The sequence below is a fragment of the Tamandua tetradactyla genome, chromosome X, assembly GCF_023851605.1.
Source record: "Tamandua tetradactyla isolate mTamTet1 chromosome X, mTamTet1.pri, whole genome shotgun sequence".
NCBI classification, from domain to species: Eukaryota; Metazoa; Chordata; class Mammalia; order Pilosa; family Myrmecophagidae; genus Tamandua; species Tamandua tetradactyla.
The window spans coordinates 90,226,814-90,254,667 of NC_135353.1; the positions used below are offsets into that span (position 1 = coordinate 90,226,814).

General features: G+C 39.4%; 1 pseudogene; it reads right to left on the reverse strand.

Annotated features, from left to right (window-relative positions):
* Positions 1–10,304: 10,304 nt before the first annotated feature.
* On the reverse strand, positions 10,305–10,875 carry LOC143671107 (histone H1.0-like; annotated as a pseudogene).
* Between the last annotated feature and the right edge of the window lie 16,979 nt (positions 10,876–27,854).

The following is a 27,854-nucleotide window of genomic DNA, read 5'->3' on the forward strand; positions in this document are numbered from 1 at the left end:
AGTGATTGATGCAACCTAGCTTAACAGTGTAATACTGCAAACTTGTTTGATTATCAGCCAGAAGTGCAACATATATGTGTACAACCTAAAATGGCTTAACATCATGCTACACTTTATACTCAAAATGTTTTACTGTGGGTGGTCTATAATTAAGCCCAATGAGGCATCTAGGGAACCCATATACATCAATGGGCAGATGCAGCTTGCTTATTCATAACATGTTTTGTTTTGAAAAAACTATTGGTGGATACATATAGATCATATTTATACAGTTATAGCAAATAAAGTTTTGGGGTTTTTTGGCCATTTTTTAGATTTTTGACTCTGAATGACAAGCTGAAGTAATTGGCTCCTTTTTCATCTGTTGCACCGTTATTTAACTTGATAGGATTCTTACAGCTTATTAGATATGATATTGTTAGATGTTGAGACTGTAAAAAGGTCTTCTTTGTAATTAATTTATTTGTAATTAACTTATTTGTAATTAATTACCTTATTCAGGCATTCCAAAATACAGTTCATTTTAAGTTTCGTCTCTAATTCCTCAAATTGGCATATGGTAGTGTACATTTTTTTTCCCATGCCAAGATGGATTGATGGAAGTGCAACACCTTTATCTTACTGTGAAGTAGAAGTCTTAACTGCAAAATAGAGTGCCTTAATAATTCTAAGAGCAGGTTTTGAAACCTGAATGTTTTGTTTTCAGTTTTGTGTACACCTGCCCCAAATTGTAGCTTGGAAGTCATGTGTATTGCAAGTTGGAAGACCCAGGGAAATTAGTACATTAACTAATAAGCGCTTTATGAGACAGTAGTTATTGCTTTGTACTGAGCAAAATCTCTCAAACTTTTGTGTATGATTAAATAGCAAGCTCTATGATTTTGTTTGGGGAAAGCAGGAAAAGGTGCACTTAATATAATCCCTGGCAACAACTGAGCATAATTTTTCAATTTTTACCTTTATGATTTAGATTACAACTTCAAGATGGTTAGACATACTGCATCTTTTGTTCACTGTGTTATTTTCTTAATATTGTGGTTTGTTCTTTAATGCCTTTCACATTAGACATATTATTTATGGTCTTAAGACTTTGGTTGCTATCTTGACAAAATAAGTTTTACTTTCTCAAACTTGATTTTCCCCCAAAATGTCTTATTTTAAAAAACAAAGCTAAAAGTGTACTTCTAAGTCAGAGCCCATATTTTGGTATAAGGCTTGGGATAATTTTGGTTCACACTGAATATAGCCAGATACCCAAGAAATCTGTGATGATGGGTTCTGGGTGTGGGTGACCAGGGAATGCCCCAAACCATCCAGAGCTTTAGATTTGGATGTATTGGAGTTGATGACTTTTTCCTTGTGAATCCCTTCCCCTATTAGATAAACTCACTTGGCATGGGTTCAGACTACATGTTAGTAATCGCCTTTTTTCAAGGTAAAAATGTATTGCCTTTATTCCTTTCCATAAAAGGTGCATTGTGGGGCTCAAGAACCCGTAGGGCTAATTTTATTGTGTGGGGTGCTAGTTTGTATCATTCACCTTTCTTGATTCTTAACTCTTTGCGACCCATCTCACTGATTTTATTAAGGCCTTAATAACATATGTATGTAGAAAATTTTCATATTGAAATTACACAAACGTTTGATAGAAAAAACTATGTTTGATATTTTAAAAAATTGAATCTGGTGAGACTAGACTGGGGTCCGAACCTGGAGGGAATGTGTGTTTTCACACCTAAGAAAAGGTTTTGCAAATTCACATCTCACCCTAAGTTTCAAATTCTTTGCTGCAATGCCAGTTTGCCTTCATTAAATGAAATTCTTTAGGAGATACTGGTGACCTAAACTAAGTTGCACTCAAAATACCCAGGGTCAAGCTAATAAGGCTCTGTCATAGAGCTTTCCTTTTAATCTGAAGGAAAATATGTTCAGTACTTCTAAACACTCAGAAAAAAAACTGACATAGAACAGTGTTCAATCTGATGCCAAATTTCCAATGAAATTCAAATTCATGTAACCTGAATTTTATTAACAAAGGTTACCCTAATAGAGTAATCCTTCACTTTGCTGTAATCAATATGGAAGACAGTTTGGCGGTTCCTTAGGAAACTAAATATCGAGTTGCCCGATGATCCAGCAATAGTACTACTTGGTATATACCCAGAAGAGCTTAAAGCAGTGACACAAACAGACATTTGCACACCGATGTCCATAGCAGCATTATTCACAATCGCCAAAAGATGGAAACGATCCAAATGCCCATCAACAGGCGATGGATTAACAAACTGTGGTATATATATAAGATGGAATATTATGCAGCAGTAAGACAAAATGACATCCTAAAGCACATGACAAGATGAATGAGCCTTGAGGACATAATGCTAAATGAAATTGGCCAGAGCAAAAGGATAGATACTGTATGATTCCACTTTTATGACCAAAGTAAAATCAGAGGCTTATAATATAGAATATAGGGGACTTAGAGATACATAGAAGCTAGAGATGGCTGAACGATTACCTAACAAGGTTGAACTCAAATGTAAGGGAACAGTTAGAAGTGAAGGTGGTTCTCTAGTGGTTATAAGTAATATTACCATATTGAAGGTGAATAAGACTGAAAGGGGATATATAGTCCTATGTGCTCCATTGATTAACACTAGAAATATAGATTAGTTCTTGTAAGGACTACTTCAAAGGTATGATTTGTGTACAAAGAGTGTTTAAGTTCAGGGTACAGAAGGAAAGCTGTTATTGCATGCTGTGGGCTATGTTTAACAAGAAAACGTCAGCACTACCACAGCAACAGCAAAGATAAATAATGGGGGGAAGGATAAGATTTAAGGGGAGGTTTAGATTTCCTATTTGGTGAGGGTGTGTTTATTGGTTACTTTCTCTTGGGAACAATGAAATTATCTAAAATTGGAAGTGTCGATGGACTGTGGACTTTAGGCATTATACATGATGCCTAATGAATGCAGGTGGCTGAAGGATGCTCTGACTGAGAAGTAGATTGGAAAAAGATGATGTATACCTATGATAAAATATTTTGCTGATACAAAGAGGAACAAAATCGTGAGGCATGCAACAATGTGAATGAATCTGTGGGACATTTGGTGAGGCAAAATAAGCCAGAAATGAAAGGACAATTATTGTATGGACTCCTTTAGAAAATGCTTGTAAGAAAACAGGGGCCTAGACTGTAAGCTCTTAGAGCAGATACATTCAGTCCTTAGGGGTAATTATTATTTCTGGATTTTGAGAGACTGTTTTTTATACCTATACACTGGTATTCAGAGATAAAAACAAAGCCAATCAGGTTGGTATTAAAGTTATTCAGAACACGGGGTAAGGAAGACACGGTCTATATTTTAGAACCACACCTGTTCTTTGAGACCAAATGAAGAAAGGTTTATTTTGTCTGTAACCTACATGTTCTGTAGCACATAATCTAACTCAACTTGTCTGGATAGCTCATTGAACAAGTGAAATACAGGGAACTCAGAATAAGAATGAGGGCCTTTAATCCTGTATAGCTTAATGTAATGTGTGGATACATCAAAGAATATATTAAACAGATAATCAAAAAGTTTGGCAAAGTCCCTTGAGGGATGGAAGAAAATGCATGGAACTACTAAACTTTATCATCAGGGAATCCCCTGATACTGTGTCAAACATTAGGGACACCCAAATCAATAGGACAGCCCTTGGTCTTGAGGCTTATTCTTGTGAAGCTTATGTAGGCAGCAGAGAAGCTTAGACTACCTATAGGTATGCCTGAGAGTTACTTCTGGAGGACCTCTTTTGTTGCTTAGATGTGGTCTCACTCTCTCTAAGTCCAACTCTGCAAGGGAAATCATTGTCCTCACCTCTACGTGGAACATGACATCCAAGGGTGAAAGTCTGCCTGACGGCATGATATAACTCCCAAGGATGAATCCAGCCCTGGCACCACAGAATCAACAATTCTATCCTGACCAAAAGGGGGAAAAGGAGTATAACTAATAAATTATCTGTGGCTGAGAGAGTTCAAATAGAGTTGAGAGGCTACTCTGGACGTCGCTCTTACACAAGCTTCAGTTAGACATTGCTACCTATCATAACTTGCCAAATCCCAGCCAAAACCATTCCAGCCAATCCTAAAGAACACCTAGGGCAACATATAAGGTTCCACAAAGGTTCCATGCACTAGGGTAACTTTCCAGAAACCTACAACCTCCAGATGGCTCCCTGGACCAGATAAGTCCTGAAACCTTGAGGGCCCAGCCTCTCCAGAACATCAACTATTTCCATCTCCCTACCCCACATTATTGACAGCCCCTTCTAACATGAAAAATTTAGAATGGCCATAGCGCAAATGCCCCTAAAGGGTAGGGTAGAAATATCAAAGGTGATGATAGAGTTATACGGAGAAGGTAGGGTTTAACAAACGAGTATGATTGCTGAATCATTGTGTGATATTTCCTTTAGTCTCCAGTATCTTAGACCAGCTAGGAGTAAAAGCCTAAAATTGTGGAATTGTAACCCATCCAAACTCTGAAATCCATTCTACAACTAATTGTTGTGCTGTGCTTTGAAGTTTATTTTTTTTAGTACATATGTTATTTTTCACAAAAAAAGAAAAAAGTGATGATAAAAAAAAAAAAACACATATTCCTTCTAGCTGCCAATGTTCTGGAGCAGCTAGAAGGAAAACTCTGAGATGATGGCATGGTGGTCCATGAAGAATTCTGGGATCTGTCCTGTAAACACTTGTTGAAGAGTGCTTTGAAAACTGTTGCTTTTTTCTTTCTTTGCTTTGTATGCATGTTATATTATACATTTTTAAAAGTTCCAAAAATTAATCCAATCAATTGGGGGTTTATTCCAGTTATGCAAGCCTGGTTCAATACTCGAATATCAATTAATATAATTTATCATATACAAGCTAAAGAAGTAAAATCATGTGATCATATCAATTGATGTTGGAAAAATATTTGAAAAAATTCATCATTCATTCATGATAAATTTTCTCAACAAACTTGGAATAGAGGCAAACCTCATAAACTTGATAAAGAACAACTACAAAAAAGTTTAAATCTAACATTATACTTAATGGTAAGAAACCAGATACTTTCCCCCTAAGATGGGGGAAAAGATATGGATGTCCTCTCACACTATTCCTATTCAACATCAGACTAGAAGTACTATCTAGTGCAATAGACAAGAGAAGGAAAGAAAATGTATACTGATTGGAATGGGAGAAATTAAATTCTCTGTGCTTGCAAATAACATGATTGTCCTGGTAAAAAAACAACAACAAAGAATCTACAGAAAATAAAATTTTGCAACTAATAAGTGAATATAAGAAAGGTTGCTGGATATAAGGTCAATATAAAAAAAGTCAGCTGCTTTCTTATATACCAACAATGAACAACTGGAATTTGAAATTAAAAAAAAAATCTCGTGCTATTTATAATAGATTAAAAAATGAAATACCCAGGTATAAAGCTAACAAAATAGGTACAGAATCTGTATGCAGAGAACTATGAAACACTGATAATAGAAATCAAAGGTCCAAATAATTGGAAAGTTATTCTGTGTTCATGGATTAGAAGACTCAATATTGTTACTATGTCAATTCTTTCCAACTTGTTTTTTATAGATTCAATGCCATACCAATCAAAATCCCCAGCAAACTATTTTATAGATATCAAGAAACTAATTCTAAAGTTTATATGAAAGATTAAAGTCTTAGAGTAGCCAACACAATATTGCAGAAGTACGAAGTTGAAGAACTCCCACCAACTGATGTTAAGATCTATTATAAAGTTAGAGTAATCAAGCCGGCGTGGAATTGGTAAAATTGGATGAATGGAAGAGATTAGTGGAGGGGAATAAAGCCCAGAAATAGCCCCTCACGCATACAGACAAGTGATTTTTGATAAAAGCAATTTAGTGAAGAAAATAGAGTCTTTTCAACAAATGGACCTATAAATTAGGTATTCATATGCAAAAAAATGAGCCTAAACAAAATCTTACACTTTTCACAAAATTAGCTCAAAGTATATCATGGACCAAAATGTAAAAACCATAAAACTTCTAGAAGAAAATATATATGGCCTTGGGTTTGTTGATGAGTTTTTAGATACACCAAATCACGGTCCATGAAAGAATGAATTTATAAACTTTATTGAAATAAAAAAAATGTTCTGCAAAAGACACCGCTAAGATCATGAAAATAGAAGCCTTGGACTGGGAGTAAATATATGCAAAACACATATATGATAAAGGACTTGTATCAAAAATATAAAAAGAACTTTTAAAATGCAACAATAAGAAAACAATCTAATTTAAAATTAATGATTTAAAATAATTATTGTTAATTGTAATAGGGAAAACTGCTTGTGTGATGGGGATATATGGGAACTCTGTATTTTCTGCATGATATTTCTGTACACACATATACACATACATATATAGATACATATATGCACACACACATAAATACATACACCAGGTGTGCCTCCGGAAAGGGTATATTGCCAATGATTACATATTTGTGGGTTCTTTTCTCTTTTTCATTGAGAGATGTTAGCAGCTACATCAGAGTATAGGTAAGGCAACAAACCTTAAGGCAATTGATTCAGGAAAAAGAGTCCCATTAACTTACACAGAGAAGAACGACCCCTTATGGAGGAGCCATGTAATAACAGGGAGAAAATTCTCTATTTGTAAGGTTCTGGACTTTCAAACAAGTCTTGACCTAGTGCTCCAGGTTCTGACTTGAGTCCTGTAGTAGGTTTTTATGTCAGAGTAAAAGTTAATGTCATTATCTTTACCTACAATGGCCCACATAACTTGAACTATCATTTTACGAACTGAAATCCTACTTGCATACTCGATTCCATATACATCAGCCTCTTTAGGCCATACCAGGCACACAGCCATCTCTGGGCTTTTGTAGTTTTTATTAATTATCGAGTGAGTTCACCCAGTTAACAGCTATTGGTGAGGAAAGTGTTTTTGGATGTGGAAACTGTGCTCTTTTTAAAAAATACTTTAATTGATAAATATTCACACATATACAGTCCATACATGGTCTACAATCAATGGCTCACAATATCATCATGTAATTGTGCATTCACCATGATCATATTTAGAACATTTCCATCACTCCAGGAAAAGAACTAGAAAGAATAAACTCATGCATCCTAAATCCTGAACCCCTCCCTCTCATTGACCAGTAGTATTTCAATCTACCCAATTTAGTTTACCCCATTATCAACCCTATCATTTGTTTATTTTTATGCATAACTTTTTTACTCATCTGTTAATGCCCTGGATAAAAGGAGCATCAAACGCAAGGTTTTTAGAATCACAGTTATATTGTAAAAGTTATATCATTATATAATCATTTTAAAGAGTCAAGGCTACTGGAGTACAGCTCAACATCTTCAGGTAATTCCCTCCAGCCACTCCAATACATGTAAATTAAAAAGGGATATCTATGTAATACATTAGAATAACCTCCGAGATAAACTCTCAACTCTATTTGAAATCTCTCAGCCACTGAATCTTTATTTTATCTCATTTCTCTTTTCTCATTTTTGGTCAAGCAGGCTTTCTCAATCCCATGATGCAGAATCCCAGCAAATCCTTGGAGTTCTATCCCACAATGCCAGGGGCATTTACATCCCTGGGAGTCATGTCCCACATAGGGGAGAGGGCAGTGAGTTCAAATGCTGAGTTGGCTTAGGGAGAGAGGCTGCATCTGAGCAACAAAAGAGCTTTTCTGGAGGAGACCCTTAGGCATAATTATAAGTAGGCTTAGCCTATGTTTGCAGGAAAAAGTTTCATAGGAGCAACCCCCGAGCTAGAGGGTTCAGCCTATTGATTGAGTTATCCCTACTGTTTGTGAGAATATCAGAAATTCTCCAAAGGGAGAAGTTGGATATATCCTTCTTTTTGTCCTGGTCCCCAAGGGAACTTTGCAAATACTCTTTATTCACTGTACAAATTACTCTTGGATATATCTGGGCATCACACTAACCTGGACAAACCAATAAGATCTCGTGCCCTATTCAAGATTCATGTAACTATGATGTTCAGTTAAACTGACCATACAAATTAAATTAGGTAATATACTACCCCAAATATAAATTTTGCCCCAAATAAACATCTCTTCCTTTGGTTTCACACAGAAATTGAAGTTTTAAAATATAGACGATATCATCCTTTATCCCATATTTTGATCTACCACAGTCCTATCCAGATCAATTTCATTCATATCTCTAGTTGAAGTCTGATGTCTTTTTAAACTTTTCAAACAGTTCCTGCATGGTGAACTGCTGACTTTCATAGCTTCATAGCTATAATTCTGAGTCTCAGGTGTCACATAAATATCAGAAATTTCTGGGAATGACCAGGTTATATACAAATAGCTCAGTAGCTCGGAATTTAGAAAAAAAGTTACAACTCCTGAATATATGTGACTACTGTAAAAGCTTAAACTATAGGACCATTTACAATAGGCCTCAAGCTAATAACACATGCTCTCAATTTCAGTTCACTGAGTTTTTATACCATGATTAGCCCATACGAGTGAGGCATGATAATATTTGGTTTTTGTGTCTGATATTTCATTCCACCTCCAGTCCTTAAGTTTCAGTCACCTAGTTGCATGTCTCAAAACATCATTCCTTCTTGCAACAGCTCATTAGTCAACTGTATGTATACACCACAGTTCCCTCTTCCATTCCTCAGTGGTTTTACCCTTAGGCCACCTCCTTCCATTGTGCATCGTGAACACTGCCGCCATAAATACCAGTGTGAAAATGTCCATTCATGTCCCCACATTCAGTTTATCCATGTATATACAGAACAATGGGTTGCAGGATCCTATGGCAACCCCATCCCATGCCTCCTGTGAAACCACACATAAATACCCTTTCCAGAGGGGCTGCACTTGTAATCTTCCCTAGTGACAGGGAATAGAAGTTGTTTACCTTTGTTCATTTGTAAACAATTTTATTTGCACATCATACAATCTGACCTAAGTAAATAGCCATGACTTCGCCACCATAATCTATATGAAGATATTTCCTCTTCTTGCACAAAGAATCCATGCTCCTTCCCCATATCCCCACCTTGTTGACCTTTTTTGGCATAATGCATTTGTTACATTTAGGTGAAGCATAATATAATGTTACTGTTGACTATAGACCCTATGCTGCATTGGTTGTATTTTTCCTTGTATACCATCCCATTTTCAACACCTTGAAGTGTGGACATTCATTTGTGCTCTCTAATGCAAAAATTCCTTTATATTTATACATTTACTCACCATCATTGTCCACTCTAGGCATTCCTAAGTCATGCTGTTTCAGTCGTTATTCTCTATATTTCCTTCAGGCGTTATACATACCCCCAGCCCTTTTCCCTCCATCATGCTCACACTGAGTTTCATTCATTACTGTGCTACCATCAGATGATATGTACTATCTATTTCTGAATTTTTATAATCAGTCTTGTTGCATATTCTGGATTTCTTCAGCACTAAATGCCCAATCTTCACCCCTTTCTATCTCCTAATAACCTGTGCTCTTAAATTTAACTCTTAAATTTTAGTTCATATTAGTGAGACCATGCAGTACTTGTTCTTTTGTTTCTGGTTAATTTTACTCAGCATAAGATTCCCAAAGTTCATTCATGTGTTTACATACTTCATAAGTTTCTTCTGTCTTAGAGCCACCAAATATTCCTTCTTATGTATATGCCACAGCTTGTTTAGCCACTTGTCCAATGATGGAAATTTGAGCTGTTTCCATCCCATGGCAATCATAAATAATGGTGCTATAAACATCAGGGTGGAAATGTTCATTTGTACCCTTGCCTTCAATTTCTCTGAGTATATACCTATTAATGGGATTGCTGGATCATATGGCAATTTTATGCATAACTTCCTGAGGAACCACTAAACTAACTTCCAGATAATTTACATCTTTTTACATTCCCGCCAACAGTGGATAAGTGTGCCTCTTTCTCCACATCCTCTCCAGCATTTGGCATTTTAATGGCCTTTCTAGTGCGTATGAGTTGATATCTCATTGTGGTTTTTATTTGAATTTCCATAATATCCAGTGAAGTCAAGCATCTTTTCTTGGTCATTTTAGCTATTTGTATTATCTGTTTTCAAAACTGTCTGTTCATCTTTTTCATTTTGTAATTGGGGTGTTTGTTTTTTATCTGTTGTTGAGTTGTAGAATCTCTTTATATATTCTGATATTAAACCTTGATCTGACATGTGGTGCCCACAGGAAAAGGCTTCACTTCTTGTCAGACCTCTTGACATGGGACTTTGTTTTTGGCTTCACCAGTTCGGTCCTTTTGGGGTTAGAAGCCTTGACTGGCTTGGCTTTGATAATCTTGGGTTTTTTGGTTTTCCTGGGCCTGGCAGCTGGCTTCTTCTTAGCCATCTGGACTGGGGCTGCCTTACGCTTCTTACTTGAGGCTTTGGAGGCAGCATTCTGGGGGTTGGCCGCCTTCTCTGGCGTGGCTACCTTCTTGGCCTTCTTGAAGGGCACTGACCTCTTGGGCTTGTCGCTCTTGGCCCGGCGGAAGGACCCTGAAGCGCCCACCCCTTTGGTCTGCCTGAGGACATCGATCGGTGACCAGGTGTTTGCTGGACAACTTGATCCGCAAATCTGCTTTCTCAAGCACCTTTCAGTGGCTATTGATCTACTTCCGGATAGACTGGTGGGAGGAGCCACCCCAGCTCTTCTCTGCCTGGATGGCGGCCACAATCGTGTCTGAATACTTTGCGTGGTCTGTGGACTTCTTGGAAGCCTTGACCCGTTTGGGCTTGGCTGCAGGGGTGGCTGTGGAATTCTCAATCATGGTGGCCTGCTTGGTCCTGCTTGTTGAGGAAGGCGCCTTCAGAGAGACCAGTCCTCGTCGGGGGCTGAGGAAAGCCTGGCTCTGGATGTGCTCTTGGGTCGCTGACCACCAGGCCAGTCCCGAGTCCGGCTGTCAGTGATGCAGGCGGGGAGTCCTTCCCTCTTCACTAGGGCACGCCTTGCGGGAGGGCTCCCTGGGCTGGGTCTGCGTTTTCCGGCCACGCCGCTCAGTCGGAGGGTCTCGGCGTCTGGCTCTGCCTTTCTGTTCCCAGCTCCGCGTCTCGCGCTCAGGCAGCGATATTTAGCGGCGGGGGACGGAGCGCGGTGCAGACAGGGCTGTTGACCAACTGCTCCCGGCCGGGAACGGCGCGGCGCCGCTGCCGTCTGTTTCTTCCGCGGAAGAAATTGGAATCTTTCCCCTTGTCCCGGGCCTTCTCGTGTCCCGCCGTCGCCCGGGGCCGCTGCCTGGGTCCCTGGGGTCTCCTCCCGTGTGTCCCACCTGCCCGGCCTCTGCCCCCAGCGCCGGCCCCGCGCCCCAAACGGCGCCTAAGACCGCTGGCGCACCTGTACATTTCCCCTTTGCGGTGGGCTGGCTCTGCGGAGCTGCGGCGAGCCCCTCGAAGCAAATCTCCCCCCTAGGTCTAGCCGGGAACCCCTCTCCCTGCCCGCTACGGGGTCCCCCAGCCCGGCAGAGCGGCTGGAAAGCGTCCCCAAGTCAGGCGGCTCCCAGCCAGCCTGAGCTGGGACAGGGAGAGAGATATGAATGAAGCTGAACTGGATATGACTAAGGTAAATCAGTATACAGGGTCAAGGATGATATGGTCCGTACTTTAACACTTCAACTTCTGTGTGAGTCCAAAGGGAGAGCTGTTTACTTGGTACAAAATTTATATTTTGGATAGTCCATTATCAAATTTAACTTGTATGGTTAGTTTAATTGAGCACTATAATTACATGGTGTCTTGAAAAAAGCATGAGATCTTATTGATTTGTACAGGTTAGTGTGATGCCTCGATATATCCCCAAGTAACTTGGGCAGAGAATAAAAAAGTAAAGTCCCCTTCGGGGACCGGGGAGAAAAGAAAAAATATTGAAATCCCCCCCACACCGAGGAATTCCGGTTATGCTTCCAAGAAGTGTTACAACTAATTCCATAGGCTGAGCCCTCAATCTTGGGGTCAACCCTATGAAATTTATTCTGCAAAGCAGAAGCTAAGCCTAAGTATAATTATGCTTACGTCACCCCCAGGGAACCCCTTTTGTTATTCAGATGTGGTCTCTCTCTAAGCCAACTCTGCTGGTGAACTCACTGCCCTCCCTCCTTGTATTATATGACTCCTAGGCATGTAAATCCCCTTGGCCATGTGGAATAGGACTCCCGAGATGAGCTGGAACCCAGCATCATGAGATTAAGAAAGCCTTCTTGAACAAACGGGAGAAGAGAGAAATGAGACAACATAAAAATTCAGTGGCTGAGATTTCAAACAGAGGTGAGAGGTCATCCCGGAGGTTATTCTTATGCATGATATAGATATCCCTTTTTAGTTTATGGTGTGTTAGAGTGGCTAGAGGCAAGTACCTGAAACTGTTGAACTGTGGCCCAATAGCCTTGATTCTTGAGGATGATTGTGTAACTATATACTTTTTATAATGTGACTGTGTGATTGGGAAAACCTTGTGTCTGATGTTCCTTTCATCCAGGGTAAGGACAGAGGAGTAAAAAAAAATAAGGGAAAATAAGTAAATAAATAATAGGAATAGGGGAGATAAGGGGCAAACAAAATTGGGTAGATTAAAATACTAGTGGTCAATGAGAGGGAGAGATGAGGGTTATGTGATGCATGAATTTTTTCCTTTTTAAAATTTCTTTCTCTAGAGTGATGCAAATGCTCTAAAAATGATCATGGCGATGAATATACAACTATGTGATGATATTGTGAGCCATAGATTATATACTTTGGGTGGTCTGTGTTTGTGTGTGTGAATATTTCTCAATAAAAATATTTTTGAAATGTAAAGGAACTCTTAAACAATCGATTGTCAATAGATGAGATTGTCTTCTTCTGAACTATTTGATTCCATTTGTTGGTATATCTATGTTCATGCCAGTTCCATATTGTTTTGATTCTAAAGCTTTGTCTGCCTTAAAGTCAGGTAGTATGAGGCCACTAACTACATTTTTCTTTCTCAAGGTGTTTTTAACTGTTTGGGGGCACCCTACTCTTCCAAATAAATTTGACTATTTTTTTTTTATATTTCTACAATGTAAGCTGTTGGGATTTTGACTGTTATTGAATTGAATCTGTAAGTACATTTGTGTAGAATTGTCACCTTAACTATATTTGGTTTTACAATCCATGAGTATTGTATGTCCTTCCATTTATTTAGGTCTTCATTGATTTCTTTTAGCAATGGTTTGTAGTTTTCTGCATATAGTTCCTTTATGCACTCGGTTAAATTTACTCCTAGATATTTGATCATCTTGGTTGCTATTGTAAATGGCATTATTTTTCTCGAATTCCTCCTTAGATTGCCTAATATTAGTGTTTACTAACACTATGAATTTGCATGTTATTCTTGTATCCTGACATTGCTGAACTTGTTTATTAGCTCTAGTAGTTTTGTTGTAGATTTCTCAGGATTTTCTTCATACAAGATCATTTCATCTGCAGTTTACATTTTACATCTTCCTTTCCAATTTGAATGCCTTTATTTCTTTTTCTTGCCTCATCTCACTAGCTAGAACTTCCAGAACAATATAGAATAGCTGTAGTTACAGTGGGTATTCTTGTCTTGCTCCAGATCTCAGAGAGAAAGCTTTCAGATTTTCCCATTGTATGATGTGAGCTGTGAGCTTTCATATATTCTCGTTATCATATTGAGGAAGTTTCCTTCTATTCCTGTTCTCTGAAGAGTTTTCATCAATAAAGAATGATGAGTTTTGTCAAATACCTTTTCTTCAACAATTGAAATGATTATGTAGCTTTTCTCTTTGATTTATTATTCTGGTGTATTACATTAACTTTTCTTGTGCTAAACCACCCTTGCATACCTGGAATAAAATCCACTGTGTCATGGTATTTGATTCTATGTGCAGCTGAATTCGATTTACAAGTATTTTGTCGAGGATTTTTACATGTATAATCATTAAAAGTATTGGTTAGTTATTTCTTTCCCTGTAGTATCTTTGCCTGGCTTTGTTATTTGGGTGATGTTGGTTTGATAGCATGAGTTAGGCGGCTATCCCTCTTCTTCAATTTTTTTAAGGTGTTTGAGCAAAATCGGCATTAATTCTCTCTTGAATGCTTGGGATATTCCCATGTGATGCCATCTTGTTCTGCATATTTCTTTTTGGGGAATTTTTTATGATGATTTGATCTCTTTATCATTTATTGTTTTGTTCATGTCTTCTGTTTCTTCTAGAGCCTATTTTGGTTGTTCATGCTTTCCTAGGAAGTTGTCTGTTTTATGTGAATTGTCTAGTCTGCTAGCTGCACATAGTTATTTACAGTACCCACTCATTATAACTTTTATTTCTGCAGGATCAGTAGTTATGTCCCCTCTCCCATTTCTGACTTTTTATTTTATGCTTTCTTTTTTTTTGTCAGCCTAGCTAAGGGTCCATCAATTTTATAGATTTTCTCAAAGACCTGTCTTCTGGTTTTGTTGATTCTATCTATTGTTTCATTTAGGTCTGCTCTAATTTTTGTTTTTTCTTTCCTTCTGTTTGCTTTGGGGCTAGTTTGCTATGCTTTCTGTAGTTCTTAAAGGTAGACAGTTAATTGTGCAATTTTTGCTATTTTTTCTTTTTTTAATATAGGCACTTAGGGCAATACATTTCTCCCTCACTACTGCCTTCACTGCATTCCATAAGTTTTTATACACTGTCTTCTTGTCTTCATTTGCCTTGAGATATTTACCAAAATCTCATTTAATTTCTTCTTTGACCCACTAGTTGTCTAAGAGTGCCTTGTTTAGCTACCATATATTTGTGAATTTTCCATCCTTCCACCTGTTATTGATTTCCAACTTCATTCCATTATGATTGTAAAGAATGCTTTGTACAATTTCAATCCTTTAAAATTTATTGAGACTGGCTTTCTGCCCCAGCATGTTTTCTATCCTGGAGAATGAACCGTGAGCACTTGAGAATAATTACATTCTGCTGTTCTAGGGCTCAATGTTCTGTAGATGTCTGTTAAGTCTAGTTCATTTATCCTATTACTCAAAATCTGTTTCTTTGTTGATCCTGACTAGATGGTCTACCCATTGATGAGGGTGGTGTATTGAAGACTCCAACTATTGTTGTATTACTGTCCACATCGCCCTTCAGTGCTGTCAATGCTTGCATCATGTATTTTCAGGCACTCTGGCTCAATGCATAGATACTTATGATTGCTATGTCTTCTTGATGTATTTTCCATTTTATTAATGCATAGTTTCCATCTTTGTCTCTTTCTATTGTTTCATATTTGAAATATAATTTGTCTGATGTTAGTATAGCTACCACCACTATTTTCTGGTGTTGTTTGCATGTAATATCTTTTTCCATCCTTTCTCTCTCCACTGTTTTTTTTTTCTCATGGTTCTTAAGTGAGTCTCTTAAAGATAGCGTATGAATAGATCATGTTTTTTTGGTTTTTTTTTTCCATCTGCCAATCTATGTCTTTTGATCGGGGAGTGTAATCCATTAATATTTAATGTTATTACTGTAAAGGCAGTACTTTCTCCAACCATTTTTTCTTTTGGATTTTGATTATCATATCTTATTTTTTCCCTCTCTTTTTACCATTTTGGTTACCCATACTGCTAATCTTCCTTTCTACACTCTCCTCCAAAGCTCTCTCTCCTGTCTTTTTCTATCTGCCTGTAGTGTTCCCTTTTGTATTTCTGGTAAAGCAGGTCTCTTTTTTTTTTTTTTTTTTAAAGGAAAGACAGAGAGAAGGAAGGAAGGATAGAAGGAAGGAAAGAAGGAAGAAAGGGAAACATTTTTAAACATTTTCTTGTTTTATTGTATTTTGTTTCTTTGTTTTTGTTACATGGGCTGGGGCCGGGAATCGAACCGAGGTCCTCCGGCATAGCAGGCAAGCACTTTGCCCGCTGAGCCACCGCGGCCCGCCCAGCAGGTCTCTTTTTAATGAACTGTCACAGTATCTATTTAACTATAAATATTTTAAAGTCTTCATCATTTCTGAAGAATATTTTTGCTGGATATAGAATTGCTATTTGGCAGTTTTCCTCTTTCAGTATCATATATGTCATACCACTGACTTCTCACTTCGATAGTTTCTGCCTAGATATCCACGCTTAATCTTATTGAGCTTCTCTTGTGTGTGGTAAATAATTTTCTCTTGCTGCTTTGGAATTCTCTCTGTTCTTGACATTTGATACTCTGATTAGTAAGTGTTTTGGAGTTTGTCTATTTAGATCTATTATGTTTGGGGTATGCTGCACTTCTTGGACCTGTGATTCTATGTCTTTCATAAAAGTTAAGAATTTTCTGTGATTATTTCCTCCATTTCCCTTTTTGCCCCCTTTCCCTCCCTTCTCCTTCTGGGTCACCCATAACACGTATATTCATGCACTTCACGCTCAATTTTTTAAATTAATTTCCCTATCTATTCTTTCAAATGTCCTTACTTCTAGTTTTATAATCCTCTCTTCCACTTCTTCAAATCTGCAGTTATAAGTCTCCATTGGTTTTTCACCTCTTCTATTTTTGCCTTTCATTCCCATAAGTTCTGCCATTTATTTTTACAGCCTTTCAGTTTCTTCTATATGGACATCCTTTGTCTTTTTTAATATCCTTCACCTATTTAATTTAATTTAAAAGCTTTGTTTGAATATCTTTAATCAGTTGTTTCAACTCCTATAACTCAGTTGAGTGGTAGTTTGTTCCACTTGGGCCATATCTACATTCTTCCTGGTAGGACTTGTGACGTTTTGCTGGTGTTCAGTCACCTAATTTTCTTGCTCACTTTTTTCTGGGTGTCATTTTGCTAGTTTGAAACTGTCCTGGTCCCCGGAAAAGCCATATCTTTAATCCTCATTCAGTATTGATATCAGGATCTTTTTCATTGTTTCCATGGAGATGTGACCCATCCATTTGTGGGTGGTAACTTTTGATTAGATGGTTTACATGGAGATATTTCTCCACCCATTCAAACTGGGGTTGTTTACTGGAGTCCTTTAAGAGGGAACCATTTTGGAAAAAGGTTTAGGGCTGACAGAACCCACACAGCCAGACCCCTGAAGAAGATGTTTTTTATAAGTCAGTAGAGAAAGCTAACAGACATTGCCATGTGTCTTTCCATTTGACGGAGTTGTCTAGAAGCCAAAGACCTCAGCAGACACCAGTAATGCACCTTCCCAGCTGAAAGAGGTGTTCCAAATGGCATCAAGTTTCTTGAGTGAAAGTAACCTCTTGTTGGTGCCTTAATTTGGACATTTTCAGCTCTTAGAATTGTAAACTCACAACTTAATAAATTCCTCCTCTTAAAACCCATTCCATTTCTGGTATATTGCATTCTGACAGCTTAAAAAACTAAAACCAATTTTGGTACCAGAAGTTGGTTGCTGCTGAAGTTTGAAAATACCACACATGTTGGAATGACTTTTTTAATTGATAAGACAAAGCTCTGGAAGATTTATGAGACTCTTGATAGAGAAGGCCTAGCATCCTTTCAATAGACTATTGGTAGAAATGTGAACTTTAAAGATACCTCTAATAATGCTTTAGACAGAAATGATGCATGTGTTATTGCAGACTGGAAGGAAAGCAATCATTTTTTTAAAGTGTCAGAAAATTTAACAAAATTGGCTACTGGTTTTGGGTAAAGGCAGATTTTAAAAACCATGAACTTGGATATTTAGCAGGAGAGATTTCTAAAAAGAAAATCTGGCCTGGTTTTTCCTTGCAGCTTATAGTGAAATGCAACAGGAGAGAGATTAGCTAAGAACTGAACTCTTAGGTAGAAAAAAATCAGAAATTGATAATCTGGAATATTCTGGGCCTCCAAAAAGGGAGTCCACAGAGAATAGTGCCCCACATGAGGATTTAATGAAACATGGAGCCAGTCAGTGTTTCAGACGAACTAACATTGGGGATGGAGTTATCCAGAAAAGACTTGTTGAAAATCCTACTGTCTGGTGGTTATGATCCCTGCCTACTACATAGAAAACCAACATGAGTGCTGTGGATCCATAGAAATGAAACCACTGCCAGTCTGAACTAAAAGGGACAGAAAATGGACAAATTGAAGGAAAAATAACTTTGAAGGCAGAACCATGGAAGCTAAGGCCTGAAGTAAAAAGAAAACCTTGAGCCCATAAAGCAGCCCCACCCATGCGCTTGGAGAGAGTGAGTTTGATCAGAAGGCAGATGGCAGTAGTTTCACTGCCCCAGGCCTCAGAGAGGGTAGAGCACATTTCCTGGGGATTAGAGAGACACTTACTGCCACCACACAGTTATAAGGGAGTTTCAGCCTTTGCTGCAGAGATCGCAGATAGCCCAAGTGTTGCCCCAATGCTTGGAGAGGTTGGAACCAGGGAAAAGGTGGTTTCCCCAATGTCCTTCATGGTGAAATTCTGATTCCAGCATTTGGAAAGAGCTGGGCAACTGCATAGACCATTGGAAAGAGTGGAAATGCCTCTTTCTAATGCCCTGAGGATAAATGACTCTCAGACCTGCAAATCTGATGGAATTTGCTCTGCAGGTTTTCAGAACTATTTGCTTCCAGTGACCCCTGTGTTCCCTCTAATTTCTCCCTGTGGAAATGGGAACATTTATCCTACGAGTGTCCCTTCTTTGTATGTTGGCAGCAGATAATATGTTCTGAGTTTTACAGGTCCAGAACCAGAAGAGAATTTTGCCTTAAGACAGATCATGTCTGTAGGTGACTTTGTTTTGCATTTTTATTGTTACTGAAGTGGTTTAAGGCTTTCTGATATTATTATGGAATGAATGTATTTTGAATTTGGGAAGAAAATATCTTTTTTTGGTTCAGATGGTGGAATGCATTCGTTTGAAACTGTTGTGTTCCCCAGAAAATCCATGTTCTTTAATCCTCATTCAATATTGTTGGGTGCGATCTTTTTTTTTATTGTTTCCATTGAAAAGTGACCCACCCAACTCTGGGTGGTAGCATTTGATTAGATGGTTTATATGGAGATATGTCTCCACCCATTCAAGGTGGGGTTGCTTACTGGAGTCCTTAGAGAGAACCATTTTGGAAAATGCTTTAGTGCCAATAGAACCCATGAAGCCAGAGACCCTTGTGTTAGACTTTTGAATAAACTAGTAGAGAAAGCTAGGAGATGTTTACATGTGTCTTCCAAGTTGACAGAGTTGTCTATAAGCCAACGACCCCAGTAGACACCTACCATATGCATCCCCAGCTGACAGAGTTTTTCCAAATGGCATCAGCCTTTCTTGAGTGAAGGTAACCTCTTGTTACTTTAATTCAGACATTTGCAGAGCCTTAGAACTATAAACTGCCAACTTAATAAATTCTCCTTTAAAAAACCATTCTGTTTCTGGTGCATTGCATTATGACAGCTTAACAAATAAAGCAGCCATTTTCTCTCTTTTACTTAAGCTTTTTTTTGGCCTGGCTTTGTTACCTATCTTTTCATCTCTCTCACCAGCTGGTTGACAGATTTACTCTGCCCCTCATTCCCCCCTAAAACCCGACTCCCATAATAACCTGCTTCTGGTATGGGGGGTAGGAAAAGGGGCCTACGGCATGGTCTCTGTTTGTTGGTAAATCAAATATGCTGGTTTCCAGTGTTTTATTCACTGGCCTGTGAGATCTGGTTTTATTAGGGCAATGCTTTAGCAGTTGGACCATCAGTAATCAGACAAAACCAGGGCAATTTCCCATGCAAAAGCGCTAGACTAACTCAATTGGTCCTGAGATAGGGTCTGCAGAGTTTCTGAGAAGCCTTTAAAAATTCCATTGCACTTTTTAGTCTGCCCAGCAGATGGCGATTTTCAGAAATTTAATGTCCTCAGAGGCCCCTTGCCTCAGATCCCAGGATACATACCCCTGGGCAGGGTTGAAACTGTGGGATTCCTGTGCCCTCACTTTGCCAGCCAAAATCTTGCTCAATGTAGTGCTGTGTCCTCCACTTTATTTGTAGTAGAGGACTCTCCCAGCTATCCAATTTTTCAGCTTTCCCCCAATAATTTGTCTCTATATGTTTTTAAGTCTCCTTTAATTACCGCTAACATCTGTTACCTAGATGGCTGATTCTGGAAAGATGGTTCACCACTCTTTTAATTTGCTAAGGTTGCCAGAATGCAATACACCAGAGGTGGGATGGCATTTTTTTTTTTTTTTTATGGGCAGGCTCCAGAAAACAAACCCAGGTCTCTGGCATGGCAGGTGAGAATTGTGCCACTGAGCCACTGCTGCACCACCCTTAACTGGCTCTTTAAGGGGATTTATTTAGTTACACATTTACAGTTCTTCAGAGAAAAGGCAGCTAGCTTTCATCTGACTTTCTCTGTCACAGTGAAGGCACATGGTGATTTTCCTGGCCTTCTCTCCTGGGTTCTGGGTTCCAAAGGTTTCCCTGGGGTGTGTTCTGTCTGCATTTCCAAATATCTGGGTCTAAGCTTCATTGTGCTGAGCTGTGCTTAGTTATGTGAAGCTGCACTAAGCTTTTTGTCTCTCTTCTGATTTATTTTAAACCTCACATTGCAGAAGGGACACCCTTTACCCAACTGTGATGTAATCGTTAATAGATGAAATTCATATGCTGCTAATTTAAGCCCACAGCACCAGAATTGGGCAAAATCACCTGGCCAAGTTGACTTCTAATCCTTTAAAAAACCATTCTGTTGCTCTTTTTGGACCTTGATATACATGTCTTTCATTAGTGTTGGGAAGTTTTGTAGCCTTTATTTCCTCAAATATTTTTTCTGCCACTTTTCCCTTCTTGTCTTCTTTTGTAAAGCCCATGATATGTATTGTATTAGCTAGGGTTCTCAAGAGAAACAGAATAGGCATGAAATATCTGCAGGTTTAAAATTTAGAAAAGTGTCTCACGTAACCATGGGAACATAAGGTCCAAAATCCTTAGGGAAGGCTGTGAAACTGAAGACTCTGATGAAGGGTCTGGACAAACTCCATAGGAGAGGCTCACTGACTGAAGCAGAAAAAGAGACTGTCTCTTTTGAATCCTACATGAAACACCTTCCAGTGATTAGATTAAGTACCACTCATTGCAGAACATACTCCCTTTAGCTGATTACAAATGAAATCAGTTGTGGATGCAGCCAACGTGATCATGATTTAATTCTATGAAATGTCCATATAGCAACAGACAGGCCAGCACTTTCCCAACCAGACAAATGGGCACCATCACCTGGCCAAGTTGACACACACACCTGACCACGATAGTTCACCCCTTGTCAACTAGGCTGCTATACACATCACGTTAAACCATACTTAATCTCTAAACAGAAAACAATATGACATATTTTTTTCCTCACCTAACAATACTGAACTGTGCTGCATACTACCAGAAGCACATTAAATCTCCCCAAAATTGGGTGCAAGTCCTTGGGTAATATTCATTCTTAAGCTTGATAACTTACAACTTAAATACTATAACATGAACAAAACAGCATTACAGTTCTCATTTCTGTAACTGATCACGTGGTCAGTTCATATTTATCACTACCTCTTTCCACTACCCATTCCATGTTCCCTTTACTCTCAGCAAGCACTTCAGCTGGCGGTGGTTCTTTGCCTGGTGGGGTGGCCCAAACCTTCATTGCTGAAGTTTCAGAGCCATTGGTAGTCCTGCCTGGATTGGGCTGTTGCAGTTTTCCATTGATTTTAATCACAGGGCATGGTAGTACTAAAAAGTGCCCTAGGAGATCTCCTATATTCCGTAAAAACTCTTCTTTACCTTCACTGTGTAGTTGAAGTTTTATTTCCCCCTGATAGTCAGGGTCAATCACCCCAACCAATAAAGTAATCCCCTTCTTGGTTTGTTGATCCAGGGGCTTGAGTAGCCCACAGTGACTAGCTGGCAGCCTTAGATTTCAGTTCACTGGAAACATTGTAGTTTCTCCTAGTGGAAGCATTCCCCTTTCTGGAATTAAAACCTGTAGACCAGCAGAGCTCAAGGTCACAGGGACAGGAAGCCAAAGCTTTCCTAGTGGATTGCTAGAGGTAATAGTCAGCGGTACCACTCACATTTCCACACCTTAGTTCCTGGACCCATGGATTCTGGCTATGGGAGAAAGAGCACCATAAAGTGGATGCTGATTCAGAGCATACACAGCCTCCTGGAGAATATTATCCCTGCCCTGCAGGGTATTGCCACCTAATTGGCACTGTAATTGAGTTTCCGAAAGGCCATCCCACCGTCCTATCAATCCAGCTGCCTTGAGATAATGGGGGAACATGGTAAGACCAGAGAATTCTATGCGCATGTGCCCATTCCCATAATTAATTTGCTGTGAAGTGTGTTCCTTGATCAGAAGCAATGCTGTGTGGAATACCATGAGGTGGATAAGGCATTCTGTAAGTCCATGGACAGTAGTTTTGGCAGAAGCATTGTGTGCAAGGAAAGCAAACCCATATCCATAGTATGTGTCTATTCTGGTTAGAACAAATCACTGCCCATTCAATGAAAGGAGTGGTCCATTGTAATCAACCTACCACCATGTTGCTGGCTGGTCAGCTTGGGGAATGGTGTCAAATTGGGGGATTGAGTGTGGGTCTTTGCTACTGGCAGATTGAGAACTTAGCAGTGGCTGTAGCCAGGTCAGCCTTGGTGAGTGGAAGTCCATGTTACTGAGCCCATGCATAACCTCCATCCTTACCACATGACCACTTTGTTCGTGAGCCCATTGAGCAATGACAGGAGTTGCTGGGGAAAGAAGCTGACGGGAATCCACAGAATGGGTCACCTTATCTACTTGATTATTAAAACCTTCCTCTGCTGAAGTCATCCTCTTGTGTGCATTCACATGGGACATAAATATCTTCATGTTTTTAGCCCACTCAGAAAGCTCTATCCACATACCTCTGGCTCAGACCTCTTTGTCACCAATTTTCCAATTATGGTCTTTCCAAGTCCTTGACCATCCAGCCAAATCTTTAGAAACAGCTCATGAGTCGGTATACAAATGCACCCCTGGCGAGTTCTCCTTCCAAGCAAAATGAACAACCAGGTGCACTCCTGAAAATTCTGCCCAGTAGGAGGATTTTCCCTCACCACTGTCCTTCAAAGACATCTCAAAAAGGGGTTGGAGTGCTGCAGCCATCCACTTTAATGTGGTACCTGCCTATCATGCAGAAACATCTGTAAACCAGGCCCGAGTTTTCTCCTCCTCAGTAAATTCACTGTAAGGACCTCCCCAAGAGACCATAGCTCTTGTCTGGAAAAGAAAAGGTAATGTGGCAGGAGTGGGGGCCATGGGCATTTGGGTTACTTCCTCATGTAACTTACTTATGCCTTCAGGACCTGCTCTGGCCCTATCTCTTATATACCATTTCCATTTTATGATGGAGTGCTGCTGTGCATGCCCAACTTTATGCTTTGGTGGAGCAGACAACACCCAGCTCATGATAGGCAGCTCAGGTCTCATGGTAACTTGGTGGCACATGGTTAAGCATTCAGTCTCTACTAAGGTCAAGTAGCAGGCCAAAAGCTGTTTCTCAAAAGGAGAGGGGTTATCTGCAGCAGATGGCAAGGCTTTGCTGCAAAATCTTAAAGGTCTGCATTGTCATTCTCCTATAGGGGCCTGCCAAAGGCTACAGACAGCACCTCTATTTGTCCTGACACTTCCAGCACCATTGGTTCTGCTGGGTCATATGGTCCAGGTGGCAGAGCAGCTTGTACAGAAGCCTGGGCCTGTCAAAGAGCCTTCTCTTGTCCAGGTCCCCACTCAAAATTAGCAGCTTTTCTGGTCACTCAATAAATGAACCAGAGGAGCACACCCAAATGAGGAATGTGTTGTCACCAAAATCCAAAGAGACCAACTAGGCATTGTGCCTCTGTTTTGGTTGTAGGACGGGTCAGATGCAGCAAATTATCTTTCACCTTAGAAAGAATATGCCCCACACCACTGGACACCTAGAAATTTTACTGAGTTAGAAGACCCTTGCATTTCTCAGATCCTCTGACAAGCAAATGCCTTAACAATAAGTTTAAAGTAGTTGCTACTTCCTGCTCACTAGGTTCAATCAACATGATATCATCAATATAATGTGCCAGTGTGATGTTTTGTGGGAAGGAAAAATGATCAAGGTTCCTGTGGACAAGATTATGATATAAGGCTGGAGAATTTATATACCTGAGTTAGGACAGTGAAAGTATATTGCTGACCTTTCCAGATGAAAGCAAACTGTTTCTGGTGGTTCTTACTAACAGCTATTGAGAAAAAAGCATTTGCCAGAACAATACCTGCATACCAAGTATGAGGGGATGTATTGATTTGCTCAAACAATGATAACATGTCTGGAACAGCAGCTGCAATTGGAGTTACCACCTGGTTGAGCTTACGATAATCCACTGTCATCCTCCAAGACCCATCTGTTTTCTGTTCAGGCAAAATGGGAGAGTTGAGTGGGGATGTGATGGGAATCATCACCCCTGCATCCTTCAAGTCCTTAAGAGTGGGAATAATCTCTGCAATCCCTGCAGGAATCTGGTATTGTTTCTGTTTTGCTATTTTGCTAGGCAGTGGCAGTTCTAGTTGCTTCTGCTCAGCCTTTCCCACCATAATAGCCTCCACTCCATGGGTGAGAGAGCCAATGTGGGGATTCTGCCAGTTGCTCAGCGTGTCTATTCCAAATACTCATTCTGAAGCTGGGGAAATAATTACAGAATGGGTCTGGGGGCCCACTGCACCCAATGTGAGATGGACCTCAGCTAAAAGTCCATTGATCACCTGACCTCCATAAGCTCCCACTCTGGCTGATGGACCAGAGTGACATTTTGAGTCCCGTGGAATTAATGTCACTTCTGACCCAGTGTCTAATAATCCCCAAACTATGTGATCATTTCCTTTTCCCCAATGAATAGGCACCCTGGTAAAAGTCCATTGGTCTCCTTGGGGAAGGCTTGGAAGAAGATTAAAAGTAAAAATTTGTGGCAGTATAACAGGGTCCTCCCCCAAAGGGACCTGACCTCCCCCTCATTCAAGGGGCTCTTGGTCTGTAAACTCTCTCAAGTCTGGAAATTGATTAAGGGGGCCATGTTTCTCTGTTTTTGTAATTCAAGTTAGACTTCTGTTCATTTGACCTAGAATGCTTATGTTTATACAGCTCAAACAAGAATTTAGTAGACTGCCCGTCTGTTGTACTTCTATTTATCCCATGATTTACTAGCTAATGCCTCAAGTCTCTGGGAGTCTGATTATTTTGACTCCTGCTTTGGGTCTGCTATCTCTTAAGATAGCCATGTCCACCTTGTCTTTGGCGATTAAGTGCTGCCACCTGCCTTTTGCCAACTTGGGATCCGGTCATCCCCATTATGTTTCAGGATTCTTGCTCAGTGACAGCAGTTCCCACAATAATATCTGACCTACAGAGAAGTGCAATGGCGGAACTCTTCAGCGATGATGATGCTAGTCTCACAAATTTATTTTTCACAGTTCTGATAAAAGGAGCATCTTCTGGACATTCCTGGGATGTAAGAGCTGGCTTTCCATGATGAAACCACTGTAATATCCCAATCTCTCTATGCCTCTGGATCCCCTCATCTACATTATACCAGGGCAGTTCTGACATTTCAACCTCAGGTAATGTCAGCCACGTTTAGATCCATATTTCAGCTAACCATCCAAACAAACTGTTGATGCATTTTCTAACCCTTCGAGCTATAATATTGAATGCAAAATCTCTGCTTAGTGGGCCCATATCAATAAATTCAGCTTAGTCCAGCTTTATATTCCTCCCACCATTATCCCACACTCTTAAAATCCATTGCCACACATATTACCCTGATTTCTGTCTATACAAATTGGAAAACTCACACATTTCTTTTGGAGTATAATGTACCTCCTCATGGGTGATACTTTGTACCTCACCTTTTGGGGCCTGTTAGGACTTTAGTCTATTTATAGGTCTATAAGAAATGAGATGTGGTGGGGATGGTTCATGAAAATAATTGGAAGTATTTTCCAAGCCATCTGCTTCAATATTTTCATTTGAAGTTTCATCTGGTGAAACATGATTAATCACTCCAGGGCTAATCCCTTCAGGTGGAGGTTGCATGGCCAATTCCTTAGGGCAGGCTGGAGGTAGGGTGGCTATGTCCTCATGGCAGACTATTACAGGGTTATCTAGAGGAGACTCAGCATGACCTAAAGTTTCAATCTCTCCACTAGCACCATTATCAATCCATATGGCATCATCCCATTTTTCAGGGTCCCACTCCTTTTCAATCAATACCCTCAGTTTAATGGCAGACCCCATGCAAGATTGGAATTTCAGTTTATATTGTAAAGTTGCTACTCTAACAAGATTCTGAATCTTGTTTTCAGGGATATCAAGTCTACAGCTATGGGAAATAAGATTTTCCTTCAGGGCACTCATAGAAACATTTACATCTGTCAGGTGGCGTGTAAGCTTCTCATTTGAAGTCTTAAGCCCATCTCGTTCACTCATTAATGTATACAGTGTATCTAACAACAACCAGCCAACATCTCTATACCTCCTATTTCCACAAAACTCCATAAATGTGTCAAAAACATTATCCACCAGAACCTGGCTTCTTACAAGTGAAGCATTAGAAGAATCCAATGGTGATTTTTGACTATCTCTTTTGCCAACTCACCCCATGGATTGGCAGTATCATTCTGACTGTGAGAATCAGAGTCCTTTGTGCCTTTGAGTCCAGTCAGAGTAGAAAACCAATTGTAAAAACCAATTTTTAAGATTCTGTTTCTTAAGAACCACTTCCAGTACCAAGCTGTATTAGCCAGGGTTCTCTAGAGAAATAGAACAACAGGAAATATCCATAGATATAAAATTTATAAAAGTGTCTCACGTAACTGTGGGAATGTACAGTCAAAATCTGTATGGCAGACTGTGAAGCTGATGGCTCTGATGATGGTTCTATATGAACTCCACAGGAAAGGCCCACAACCAAACAGGGAGAGAGACTGTCTCTTCTGAATCCTCCTAAAAAGCCTTCCAGTGATTGGATTAAGCATCATTGCAGAACACACTCCCCTTGGCTTATTACAAATGTAATCAGCTGTGGATGCAGCCAACATGATCATGATTTAATTCTATGAAATGTCCTCATCACAACAGACAGGTCAACACTTGCCCAACCAGACAAATGGGCACCATCATCTAGCCAAGTTGGCACATGAACCTGACCATGACATATATCTTTGTGCGTTTGATGCAGTCATTCAATTCCCTGAGACTACTCAATTTTTACCACTCATTTATCTGTCTGTTCTTTTGTATGTTCCATATCAGATATCCTGTATTCTAACTCAATGATCATTTCTTCTGCTTGTTCATATCTACTGCTGTGTGCCACTAATGTATTTTTTTATTCTTTTATTTTTTATTTTTTTATTAACTGAAAGAAAAAAAAGAAATTAACACAACATTTAGAAATCATACCGTTCTACATATGCACTCAGTAATTCTTAACATCATCACATAGATGCATGATCATCGTTTCTTAGTACATTTGCATCGGTTTAGAGGAACTAGCAACACAACAGAAAAAGACATAAAATGTTAATATAAAGAAAAGAAATAAAAGTAGTAATAATAGTAAAAAACAACAACAACAAACAAACAAACAAACAAGCAAACAAAAACAAAAAAAACCCTATAGCTCAGATGCAGCTTCATTCAGTGTTTTAACATGATTACTTTACAATTAGGTATTATTGTGCTGTCCATTTTTGAGTTTTTGTATCTAGTCCTGTTGCACAGTCTGTATCCCTTCAGCTTCAATTACCCATTGTCTTACCCTGTTTCTAAC